This window comes from Lasioglossum baleicum, chromosome 4, assembly GCF_051020765.1.
Source record: "Lasioglossum baleicum chromosome 4, iyLasBale1, whole genome shotgun sequence".
Classification (NCBI taxonomy): Eukaryota; Metazoa; Arthropoda; class Insecta; order Hymenoptera; family Halictidae; genus Lasioglossum; species Lasioglossum baleicum.
Genome location: NC_134932.1, coordinates 10,051,895 through 10,064,229, shown reverse-complemented (window position 1 = coordinate 10,064,229; position 12,335 = coordinate 10,051,895). Strand labels below are relative to the sequence as shown.

At 45.9% G+C, this 12,335-nt stretch overlaps 1 protein-coding gene across 1 annotated transcript in view; it reads right to left on the bottom strand.

Annotated features, from left to right (window-relative positions):
• LOC143208090 (uncharacterized) overlaps nucleotides 1–12,335 on the bottom strand; it is a 201,119-nt gene that overhangs the window by 101,457 nt on the left and 87,327 nt on the right. The window lies entirely within an intron of this gene.

Here is a 12,335-nt window from a genome sequence, read left to right as displayed (position 1 = left end):
AACATATAAATACTGTATGAGGTATTATATCGATTTCATATTCATGCAAAGAAAAAAATTCATATAGAATGGAACTATTCTAGGTCGCGGAATAAATGTTTCATTTTCGTGTTAAAATAATGCTTTCATATAGGATATCGGTTGAATTGCATTATTTTTCTCGAGCCTTTCGAATTTGTCTCCATGACTTTTCCTCTGATAAAGATGTAAATCCTATACTACGAAGTTCAATTAATGCATGAACTCAAATGTTTCGAAATTGCGACATGCGGCGTATTTTCCTCGCAACCACAGATTTGCTCGAATGAAAATTTGCCACAGCTTCGCGGCTTGACCACCGATCAAATAAATAAGAGTGCTAACGTGGGACGCAGAAATGGTTGCGTCTGTGCAAGATTGGAGGACACTATCCACCTCAAGTCTGGGAAATTGGACATGGATTTGTTTCTTCTTTTTTCATTAGCTTGATGTTTATACTGAACGTTCGGATGCATTGTTTGCCAGCTCTAATACTTCGTACATACGAACCAGAGTCTGACATACTAATGAATTGTGATTGTCGTGGGACAATGAGAGGTATCGGGGGCCGTTAATTAAGTTCAAAGGATAAGCAAAGTGGCGCGATCGAGACTCCTGATCGGGACAGTTCAAACAGCCTTCGAAACTTCTTTCATAAGAAAATCTCGAGGCAAGGATATTTAGCTCGGTGCAGTTCGGAACTGGCCGTAAAGACGACCGCTGCATTAGATCCTGCGATGAAATTGTGCCCGGCTGATATTAATTTCTCCGGAGTTCCGGTGCAATTTTATTGGTCCTTAAGACTGTAGCGCAACGATTTCATAATCCCCTGCCCGATCCCAATGAAACAACGGTACGTAACAAAACGAATCCTAGAGGGCGGGGTTGGAGAGTGCCTTTTACGACGGAGCAATTCGCGGAAGACTTTGTCGGTCGTGGAAATATTTAAATTCAATCCGAACGGGGTAGTATCCAGGAGTCGTGGTTGGTTAACAATCCGAGAAAACCGTAACCTCCGGGAATATTTACTGACAAAATTAATGCATTGTTTCTTTAAACGTGTACCTTATTTAACCCTCCGTATACTGTGCCAGAGTTTATAATTTGCCCAGGAATATCCAAATTGTCATTTAAGTACTCACTTTGTGGCAATTAAACTAAGTGAATAGCTGTTTCATTGAGGATATTGGAAAGACTAATGTGTCTACACGAGATATCATCAAAAGTAAATTTTTTAAAATTATTAATTAGAGCTGTGAACGGTTTTAAGCATTGCCAATTATACATACAGCTATAAAAATAGACCGTTTAAACTATTCACACAGATTTTGTTCATGTATGAACTTATTTAGCAGATGAACGAAGGATGCGTTCATATCTTCATTTATCATGCATCGCAAAACGATTTTCAAGGGTGTTTTTTTAGAAATAGGTCCACAAATTGTTTCAGAAAAAATTCCTAACAATCATGCTTTTTACAGACTGTTAACTAGGCCCTTGAGACAGGTTCCAGACAGAATGGCAAAACGCAATCTTGTTTCGTCAAGGTTGTTTCTCTAGATTCCACCCCCGCCAGATAAAGATGTACTCGATTGTTACTGTAACCGGCGAGGGGGAACGCGGAGCGATAGCCGTAATAAACATTTTACGAGAACCGATGCGACCGGTTTATTTGTTTATCCGGGTGCCGTGCAATTAAATCGAGCATCCACTAGCCCCCACCAGTAGCCCAACTGCCGAATCCGGATCACGGAAACGAGGAATCTCAGGCGAACATAGAACCGCTGCGAACTACTGTAACAAGTTCTCAAGAGTTTCATGCTATGCAGATCGGAAGATCCGTCTTCGACTTTTCATATCAGTTTGAATAACCTTTCGCAGCAAAACCTTGAAAACTGCGCAGTATAAACGAGACAACTAATTGTAAGAAAATTACGAAAGAAAGGTGGTCACCGACAATGGCGCTATTGAATTAGGGGATGATCCCGAAACTCATAGGCAGCGTCGCACGAACACAAAAGGAATAATCCCCTAATCATTTCATGAATCTATTTTAACCGAGAGTATTAAAATTAATCCTTTAGAAGAGCAAATACATGCAAGAATAAACAACGAGAAGTACGTTGTGTGTCTTTCGAGTTGTTGCTTAGACAACAAGGCTTCTAATAAAATCGTGAGCTCCTGCGAAACGATTAACGAGGGGAGGCGTTGCGTGGACAATGGCGTTTGATTGGTTATCAAATACCTCGGTGACCGTCAACACCTGATAATACCACGGGCCGTCGGCCGTGAATAGGCGGGCTAATTGCATTAAGAGCCGGCCGAACGAGGTTAAAAGTCGGCGAGAGAGCCCGACAACCACCGGTGAAATGCAAATGCGGTAGGAGAGAAATTTCGTCAACTGGCCGAACAAACCTAGGGGGTGTAGAGGGGGTGGTGAGGGGGTATGGCATTAGAATTCATAAAACGGGGCTGACCTGTCCCTTCGTTAAGGGCCGTAGAACCGGTGTGCGACTTGCCCGGACACGCCCACCTTAATTAACAATAATCGTCCTTCCTGGTAGCTCAGCGGGTGTCGTTTTCGGGACACGATCGCGGACCGACCTGTACCCGACAAACTTCTGTCTTTTTGTCCCTCCAGGTGCCGTCGGGTAACGAGTGCCTTTTCTTCGACGCCTTATTTCGCCCTGGGACCAGGGCATTAAGGGCAAGATCTAACGGTACACCGGACGTTTACAACACGGAGAATACACCTTCGTAAAATAACCTGAGCACCAGGTAGAACCAGGTAGATCCAGGTAGAACCACCGGACTATCCAATTTATCGTGTTACCGCTCGCGTGGTTACCGTCCTGCTGATTAACCCTCGTCCACCCCGTATTACTGAACCTCTTATGCGGAGTCACCATTTTTCCACCCTGCTGAATTATGGCACAGGTGACGCTCAGAATTTTCGGCTCTCTCTCTCTCTGTGTGTTGACACTCTGTCGACGTTTAATCCCCCGTTACGGCGTTAATTCTATCATTGAAATTGGATTTTCCGTGACAATACAATGAATTTATTTATCGCTGGAAAATCTTGTGCCTTGTTATAAGCTGTTCTTCGTTCATCGTCGACGACACACCGTTTCCGGCGTCGAAGATTTCTCCTCCATCGATCCCGACGTATTCCCAGATGATTCGAATTAGCAAAGAAGATTAGACCTTTGATGTCGTCACGCCGACGACGCGCTCGCAAAAAAAATGTCTCCGTCCAACCCGTGCCGAAACGCAAATAATCTGCTCCATACCCGGTTTTCGATTTCATTTCTATTTTCGGGGACGCGCGACCTTCTCCTCACGGGAAACGCAATTAAATATATATGCATACCGTGGAATATTGAAACGACTGATGAATCCAAACTATATTCATCAGAGTACCTTAATTCTACGTTGCAAATCTTTGATGAGTGTTCTGACATGACTTTTTTCCACCTAAAATGGCCGTTCGGCACACTGTGCAACGTCCAGCGAAATCGAAAATGAAATTGAACTAGTCCGAATCAAGTGCGCGCAAAGACAAATTGCTAGGTCCCTCCAGAGTCAATATTATATTACAAAATAGCAAACATCGAACACGTTTCTTGGCGATAACCCACTTCCGTAACACCAATTAACTTTCGTCTCCTATTTGCTGCGATCCGATCGATCGACCTCGCTCGACGAAACGCTGCACCCCGGCGTTCACAGTACTTATTCAAAGGTGACGCATCTGCGAGTCGCTCTACTGCAAATTGACTAAATAGTTAACCATTTCCGAGGTCCGACTGCCAAAATATTTGTACTCGGAGACATTCGAAAATCGACATTCATTAACTGTATTTATTAAAAATGGTAAATGGCTTTGCTGTCGGAGCTGTTTTAACTTGAAAATTAAACAATTCTTCCGACCTAGTTTGATATGATAGCTCACACAGTACTTAAATGTGTAATAATTGATTAGATGAACATATTTAATCGTGTAAACTGTGAACAATATTGTGAATAATGGTACAGCAATTTTGAATGGTGACTCTCTTTAGTTATGACTAGACAACGGATCTTTACGCAAAATAAAAATTTTTTATGTGAATTCCGACAAATTATAGTGAAATAGAGATTTATTTCCTTTCTTAATCTGTGCAATAGGTTGAAAATAATGTAAGAGTATCTAACAATTTTTATAATATGTTTACTGTATTAAATTAGTCCTACTAATTTTTGCCGTGAATGCATAAAGATCCGTTGTCTAGTTATGACGATTGACAGAGCTACTCGATTGGGATGCCTAACCCAGACTAACCAGTTCTTCGTTTCTTCGTACATCGTCGAAAATCGACGGGTGCTCGCGGGAATGCCCGCTTAAGAGCGTTTTTACCGAATTTAATTATCCCGGTGGGTCTTTGAGAATCTCCTGGCCGGTAATATTTATCAGTGGTGGTTGGTGGCGTGCCGGTGGAGGAAATTAAATTCAGAACGGTGGAACGTCGAAGGAGTCGCGCACGTCCCGTCGCGCTCCACCTGCCCGGCCCCCGTATGTTACGTCCAATTAAACCTGGCGGCGTTACGCGCTAATTTCACTCTTAATTGTTAACCGTTAATTATTAATTACCGGTTCCGCTTATCGGGCCATCTGGACGACAGGCTTTCATCGGAGCAGGCGCTACGCGACGCGACGCTCGCTCCGATAGAAATTCAAAAGGGAGGACCCATTTCATTACCGACGACGACGGCGACAACAACGACGAGAAAGAGAAGTGGTGGGGCAACGCGACGGGCAAGATATTAATTAGGGAAAGAGGAGATGGAGATGGCCAAAGGGGTGAGGAACGAGCAAACCCGTTTGCTAGGGATTAGAGGCTGACGAACGTCCCGGTGCACTGCAGTCGTTATGCAGATTGTTGCACCGGGCCGCCATTAATCGCGAAGAAACGTCACGCGCTGATCCAACGGCATAATAAGATCCTGCGTTCAATCTGTTCCAATTAGTCGCGAGATTTGTTCATTACGCTTGATCATTACTCGACGCCGGATGAAAGCGAACGAAGGACAACGGAGACTTTTATGGAGAAACAAACGACAGGTTGCATGGGGCTTATGCTCTGTCGAACGATTGTCGAGAGGTTCGTTGAACTAGGAAATGGTTCATTAGTCTGTGAGGATTTTTATCCCATCGCTGAAATAATTATTGGTTGTCGCTTATTGACTGTAGAAATGCGGGACTAGTCGCGATGATGGGTTTCAAAGTGTTGGATTTAGGATTACATATTGAGATGTGAGGATATATTTATTGGAAATTTATTCACACACACACACACAGTGGATCTGTTTCTTTGGACGTATATTACGATATAAATTGCTAGACATCTGAATAAGTATCTTCCTGTTATTTCTACGAAGTAAGGTAAAATAGTGAACACAACGTCTGTATTCCTCTTAATATGTACGTGTGTAATTTAAATGTTTCTCATCGCGTCTTACCTCAATATTTTTTCCCATGTCTATATGACAAACTATACTTTCAATTTCATACTTCATATATTCGTTTTCGATATGGTTCTTCTGCTTTGTTATAAGGAGCAGGAGAGAAAATAATAAACTGCGAAATTTGTAGATAACCTCGGGCGGTTGTCGCTTGTAATTAGTTTCAACTGTGAACGGCAATAGACCAGGAAGAGACGGGAATTCGCAAGTTAATAGCAAAGTATTTATTTTGTACGGCAACGTAAATGTCACGTTTAACGCGCTAATGTTTACTGCCTCCCGAAAAGTCATAACGAGTCTGACTCGTTGCTTTTATATTTAGACGTGAGTTACGTATCACGAGTCTGAGTAGTTACGTGGTCTCAGTTGGTTAACGTCGTACTACGACGATGTACGCACATGTGCTCGGTAGATGGACGCCGCGCCGCTCAATCTTCTAATTTAATGTCCATGAAATGTTATTTCGAGGCGCGCTCGCCTATCTCTCCTTTTCTTTATTACAAAAATCTCTAATTTCCGCAACAGTATCATCCTAGCGCTACAATTTAGTTACAGGGCCAAGCGTAAATGAAACTGAACGTCTACATATTAGAGACGATGATGAAACAGCGATATTAAATCTTCCATTCCGCCTCTTTCCATCTTCTTCGACCAGAAGACTTCTTTCCACAAGATTCCACGTTTCGTCGGAATAATTCCGTGCTTACACACCGCCGACCGAAATTACACACCGCCGATCGACAGTAGGATATTCATTTGGATTCGATGAGATCGAGCTAACGCTATACTTAAATCGAAGTCAGAGTGCGTATTAGTCGAATTCAGGTCGATCAACTGTGTGCCTAAACGTCGGGGCGTACCGTTTCCCATTTCAACGAAACGTTTCGGAATAATTGAGGCCTCGTAAACCAACCATCGTTTCTCATGCACGTTCCCGAAGAAAATCGAAGCCGCAACATTCTCATCCGAATAAAAAACACTGTTCCGTTGATAAGCAGTTGAAGAAATAACGTAACGTCCTATAATTTCACCGACCCCTCGAATTTCGAAAAATTGAAAAGGTAAAGTTGTATTCTTTAAGTAAGTCCTGTTCATACTACCACATTCGAAGGAAATATAACAAACGAAACACGACCAGAGAGAAATCGAACATTTTACAGAATCCAAAGACGAGAATGGGTCACTTTTCACCCGGGGAGTGCAAGAGGGATGAAATGCCTGAAATTTTTACGTGTATTGAACGATAGAAAATCGAGTATTCCATGAATACATAAAATTCGTCTGGCATAAAAATATATAATTCAGAAAAATCGGGAAGGGAGATTTTTATATCTTTTAAGGGTTGTATTAGAAGAACGGTTGAAGAGGATGAAGAAGAAGACGATTGAAAGAAAGTTTTACGTGCATAGAACGATAAAACGTGGAGTACTTGATAAAACTTGGCTGAAAAAATGTTGAGAAAAGCCATGGCATCGTGGGGAGACACTGTGAAGTAAAATAGGAACCCGAAGGATCCAGTGCTCATCGATCCGTTAATTATTTCCCTGAAGCCAGCGAGGCGCCGAGCGACCTAAGTTCTAATGGAACAAAATTCCGTCGAACGTGCATACGCAAATGGTGTTGCACGCGCAACACGATCGATCGATTTGGAATCGCAGTGATCCTTTTCCAAGGCTCGACTCGTCTGGGACGGTGATCGCGGGATGATCGACGCGTCTCCGACCGGGTGGATCCCTCGAAATTCGATCAGCCGCGGAAGCGCACGACGGTCGAGCGATAACAAGATGATAACGAGAGAATACACCGGTAATTACCGGAATGATAATGACGAGGAGAACGACGACGACAACAACGGCGACAGCGGGGAGATGTTGGGCGAGGAAAGAGGTGGGGTGGGTGGGGACGACTGAAGGGGGATGGCAGCCGAACGAGAAGCGGAGGAGGAGGACGATCAGCTGCGATAGGGATAATTAACGATCGCAATCGTACGAAAATGAGGACAGGGCGAGTGCGACGACGACGATAACGAGCGGTCCAGCGATCTTATTAGCGATAAGCGACGATAACGAGGACGCCTCGTTCCATACAATAACGACGCCGTTCCGATGCTTGTAGTGGACGAAAAGAATCCCTTGCGTCGAGGAGTTGCGACGGTGACCAAGACCGGGCTGAGCCGCGTTCCGAGTGTACTATGCTTCTACTAGATCGCTCGAAAAAGCTGAATGTCTCGTGGATGGGGGAAAACGATCGTTCGAACGCAGCTGAACTGGAAATGATGAGGACGGGAGGATGTTCGACTTGACTACGTTAACGAGGCCTGAGGATTTCAGGGGAGATCCACGGATCCTGCGATCCAACCTGAGACTCGAACTGGGGACTCTAGGGTCGAGGATACGAAGCAGGGACTCGGAATTCTCTCGGACTTCATATATTCAAGGATTCAAAGAGTTTGTTTGATCGAAATCTCATTATTAAAACACGAATCCGAAGCGATTTCGTCGCGCTCACGTATTAGCGAGCTCGTTACCTCCGGCAGGAATGCCAGCGAACTGAAAATACGAATGCAGGAATTAAGGTGGTCAAAGGAGTCGCCGCAGTTGCCCTCCCCTCCCCAAAGTGTTCTGACCGTCTCTCTTTCGTCGTTGTTCGCGGAACCGGGGGGGGGGGGGGGATCTAAGTCGGGAGCATATCGCGCTCGCAAGAAAATCGTCCGCACAAAAGGAGCTACCCGTCGTCAAATGCCGCGTCCTCTAAGAGGCGATCATTTCGAGATTGTTGCATTCAATGCATAGCCAAGCGATCGGGGAAGCTTTCTTCCGCCGTCAGGATTCCTACATAATTGCATGCCGGGAACGTGGCCTCACTCGGGTCCGTTTCTGTTCTGGTCTGTGTTCGGCTTGCGCTCTGTCCCGAGGGCACGCGGTTCCTCGAAAAGGAGGTCCGTAGGAGTGTACACCTTTTCATTTGAACGCTCTCATAGGCAGCGTATACCTGTAATAGGTGGGCTGCGGCAAACACGAGACTCGTCTCTCTTCCTTGAAGAAGAAACGGAGAGAGGTCCGCTCCCTCTTCTTCTTGCCTCTGCATCTAATTACTATAATCGTCCTCGCTAATAATTAGATTATTTTCAGTGTCTTCGAGCGCTGTCCCTCGCTGGTCATTATACCCCGGGTCCAAGTTACCATTATATCTGCTCTCCGGGGCTGATTCCTCTGGCCCGGGCTTCACCTCGACCCCACCGTGGCCCGACCGCCTCCTTTTGTTTGCGTCTCGTTCGCTCGATCCGACAGTTTTTGTACCCCCAGTCCCTTTTCCCTTCTTCTTATTCTCTCCTTCGCCCTAACGCGTTCGTTGCCTTCAATTACGGGGGACTTCAGATTTGTGAGATCGACCCGCCCGCGGAGCCCGGCGCGGCGCGGCGATCGCAATGCTCCTTTCGTTTAAAATTGCACTACTCCAAAACACAGGTTGTAAAATGTTTTAGTGCGCTCGCGGAGACTACTTTTCGCACCGGGCTCTCTCCGCACGGGTCTAAACACCCTGGTGCTATTTCACCACGCCGGACTGCTGGTACCGGGTCCTTTGGGATTCAGTTGTGTTCTCCAACACTTCAAGAATGATGCTGTTTCGGTCATTTAATTCCTACAGCGATCCTCAAGATTTTATTCGAGAGAGATGTTCAATAATCTGATAGTTTAATAGTTTCAGCCAATCGCTCAAGATTTGCAGCAAGTATCGTGATAATACTTGATAAACATCAGGAAAATTTCCGGGAATAAATCGAGCGATTCTCAGTCGAGATTAGGCGAGTTCGTCGCCGGATTCGGTAGTCTCGGGCGATCCACGAGGATCGTTTTACGGCCTCGGTCGAAGCAATTACCTGGCCGCGTAACGTTTTCCCTTGACTTTCGAACAAATGTTTCCGTTATTATCCTCCATGCGGTGCGATCGCTTCCTAGCGGAGCTAAAGCGGCGCGGCGCTGCAGTAAAGACTGTTTTCTAATATGGCGTCGGCCCGTTCCTCGAAGGGGCCTCGCGTTCACCGGCAGGCGTTTATTACTGAGAACAAATCTTCGCCGCGAGGGTGAGAACGTCCGCGCTACACCAAGCAGATAGTAATGTTTTATTTTATTGTCGTTGGCCAGTTGCACAGGAATGTCCGAACGATACTAACCCGCCGGAGGAGAGAGAGAGAGAGAGAGAGTATTCGTTTCGCAAAGGAGGTGGACAAGCCGGCCCAGGTGCGGCCAAGATGGAGGAGGAGCCGGAGGAACGGAGTCTTTACCATCATTATGGACATTCCCCCGAAGCGCTTTACGTACCGAGTATTTCGTTGCCGGGTTCCCGGTCCGAACAAAGGAACGGCATAGTCTGGCGAAAAACGATGCCCAAGTTAATTATTGCGTAATCTTCGGCGGAAATTGTCGCTCTATGACTTTAGCCGGGCGAGATCTAGCTGGGTGCTTGGATTCTAATTGCGAGTAGATGCGTCGGGGCGTTTCGAAAGAATATTATGTCGCTTGAAAATTGCACACAATTCGGTGAATAAGATCAGAAAGCTGAGAAAATACTTGAAAATATCAGCTCCCCCAAATTTCCAAGATCCGTAACGAATAGAATCTCTTCCCGGTAACACCTCGCGAAACGTAATCATTGCTGAGGAGTTAGGAGGTTGGGGCAAGGGTATTGTCCCCCTGCAGCGGTTCTAGGTGAGCGTACATATATTATGGGGCGATACGGTCGTACATTGGAACACACTCAGGCCCTTAATACGTATTTAATTAAGTATGGCCAGCGAGGCAGTGGGGCGGAGGGTTGGCGGGCGGGGTTTATAGTTGGATATCAGTACGGGCCACCATAACTCTGCGCCAGCATCACAGACCGAAGCAGCAGCGCCACTTATGCACGCGTACCTACCGCGATGGAATTTCATCCCGACCGTTACGGCATAAATCTCCGGCGCATTAACGCCCCTGAGGGCCTGGTCCCCTTCTCTCGGTGTGGCGACCACCTTAATACGGTCAGTCCGCGGACCCCCCTTATCGATGTCGCGTACCCCGCGAGCCTTTCCACCCGAGTTTTTGAATATTTCGCGGACACGGTCGCTCATTATTCCCGTCTCCCGAAGCTGTTCCACTTAACCCATGACCCGGGAAACGAGAATCGAGCCCTCCGACGCGATAAATCGTTGGATTTGGGGACTTAACGCCGCGACGTGTGCGTGTGGCCAACGATAAGGACTCCTCCACAGCTACCGAAGGTGTCCTTTTTTGCAAGAAGCCTTCCGGCGCCGCGGGATTTGTCCTCCTCGCTGCATAATATATCGGTTATAATGGCACCGAGGGCCGCGACTGCCGCGAGTAATGGCGGATTTTTTCCCCCGGTGCCCACTGACGATTTGTGTCCACCAGGCTCATCGTTACTGCGGTTCCTACGAGTTGGGTTTGCATTTTTGCAGCCCGATTTCGTGTTTCATTTAGAGTTTAACAGGATGAACTAGTTAAATTGTTTTTTCTGAAACAATATAGCATTATGCAATAGAATATGCGAACTCGAATGCGTTAATGTAACAACGTCCTGTTATTCGAACGGAGAGCTTCCTAGCAGCAGATATGCTTTCCCGCTACAAATATGTAATGTTTATGTTTACTTTCCTCTGTCCGAACGAAGGTATTCCGATCATAACAATGGCGTGACTACTCCTATGAGGTCGAGAATAGTCGACAACCGAGGGATCGTGCGCAGGAATTTTACGTTTACCGAAACAGCAAACAAAAGCGACGATTCGACTGTAAAAGTTATGCAAATATAGAAAAATCTAAAGAAAAATTCCATTTCCTCCGATTACATCCAGCAAATTTATCAAAAATCAATAGAAACAGACAATCTTTTTTACGCTAAACGTTATCAGATGTCGCAAACACTTAAAACATATTTTTTCTTCATAATTTCTTGATACGGACAAAGAGCTTCTATTATTAGGGGTTGAAAAAATTATAATACATAATAGATTAGAAGGCACTTCGAAAAATCCTTTTATCCGGCCACTTATTTCACCATTAATTTCTCCTCCCCGGAACGTCACGGTCCCCACCAGAATCGCTAAACGCCGAAACATCCTGAAGAATTAAATAAACATTCTCGGTTGCTCGGAATAATCCTGGCACTCGACAAAGTCCTCTACGACTTCCATTATCTACTTTCCCGATCCATTAATCTCGGCCGTGGAAATCTAGCGTCACCTTCGACGACCTTCGTGGAGAGCAAAGGGGGATGAAGGGTGGCTCGACATCGAGGAGTCCTCGTTACCAAAGATCACGCTCGTTTGTCCACATCCCATAAATCACTTTGGGTGCCGCGAGAGAGAAGGAGGCAGAGGGTGCATGAGAGGGGGGTAGTTTCGGCTTGCGAGAATTTGCTTACGCGGCCCCGCGACGGAAAATTGATTTTCGAGGGGGCAGAGAAAAAAGGGGGTAGAGGGGAACAGGGTCGTACTCTGCGCAACGAAAGAAGGAACCCTGGCCTCGGAGATAAAATGTAAAGGTGTTAGCCTGCGTTCGACTCCGTAGCAACCACGGCTTCAACGTATTGGACGGTGTACCGGCTTCGACCCCTGACGGCCCTCATAAATATCCGACGGTGGCAGCTTGTTACTCCGCACCATGCGAACTTCAAACCGACCACAACACTCAATAACCCCCGACTACTTATCCGTCGCGTTCCCTCGCCGTTCAATTACCGAATAATCCGGAGGAACTTACTCCGCTGACTGTTTTATCGTGATTACAGGCCACGCCTGCCTCGAAACGCAGATC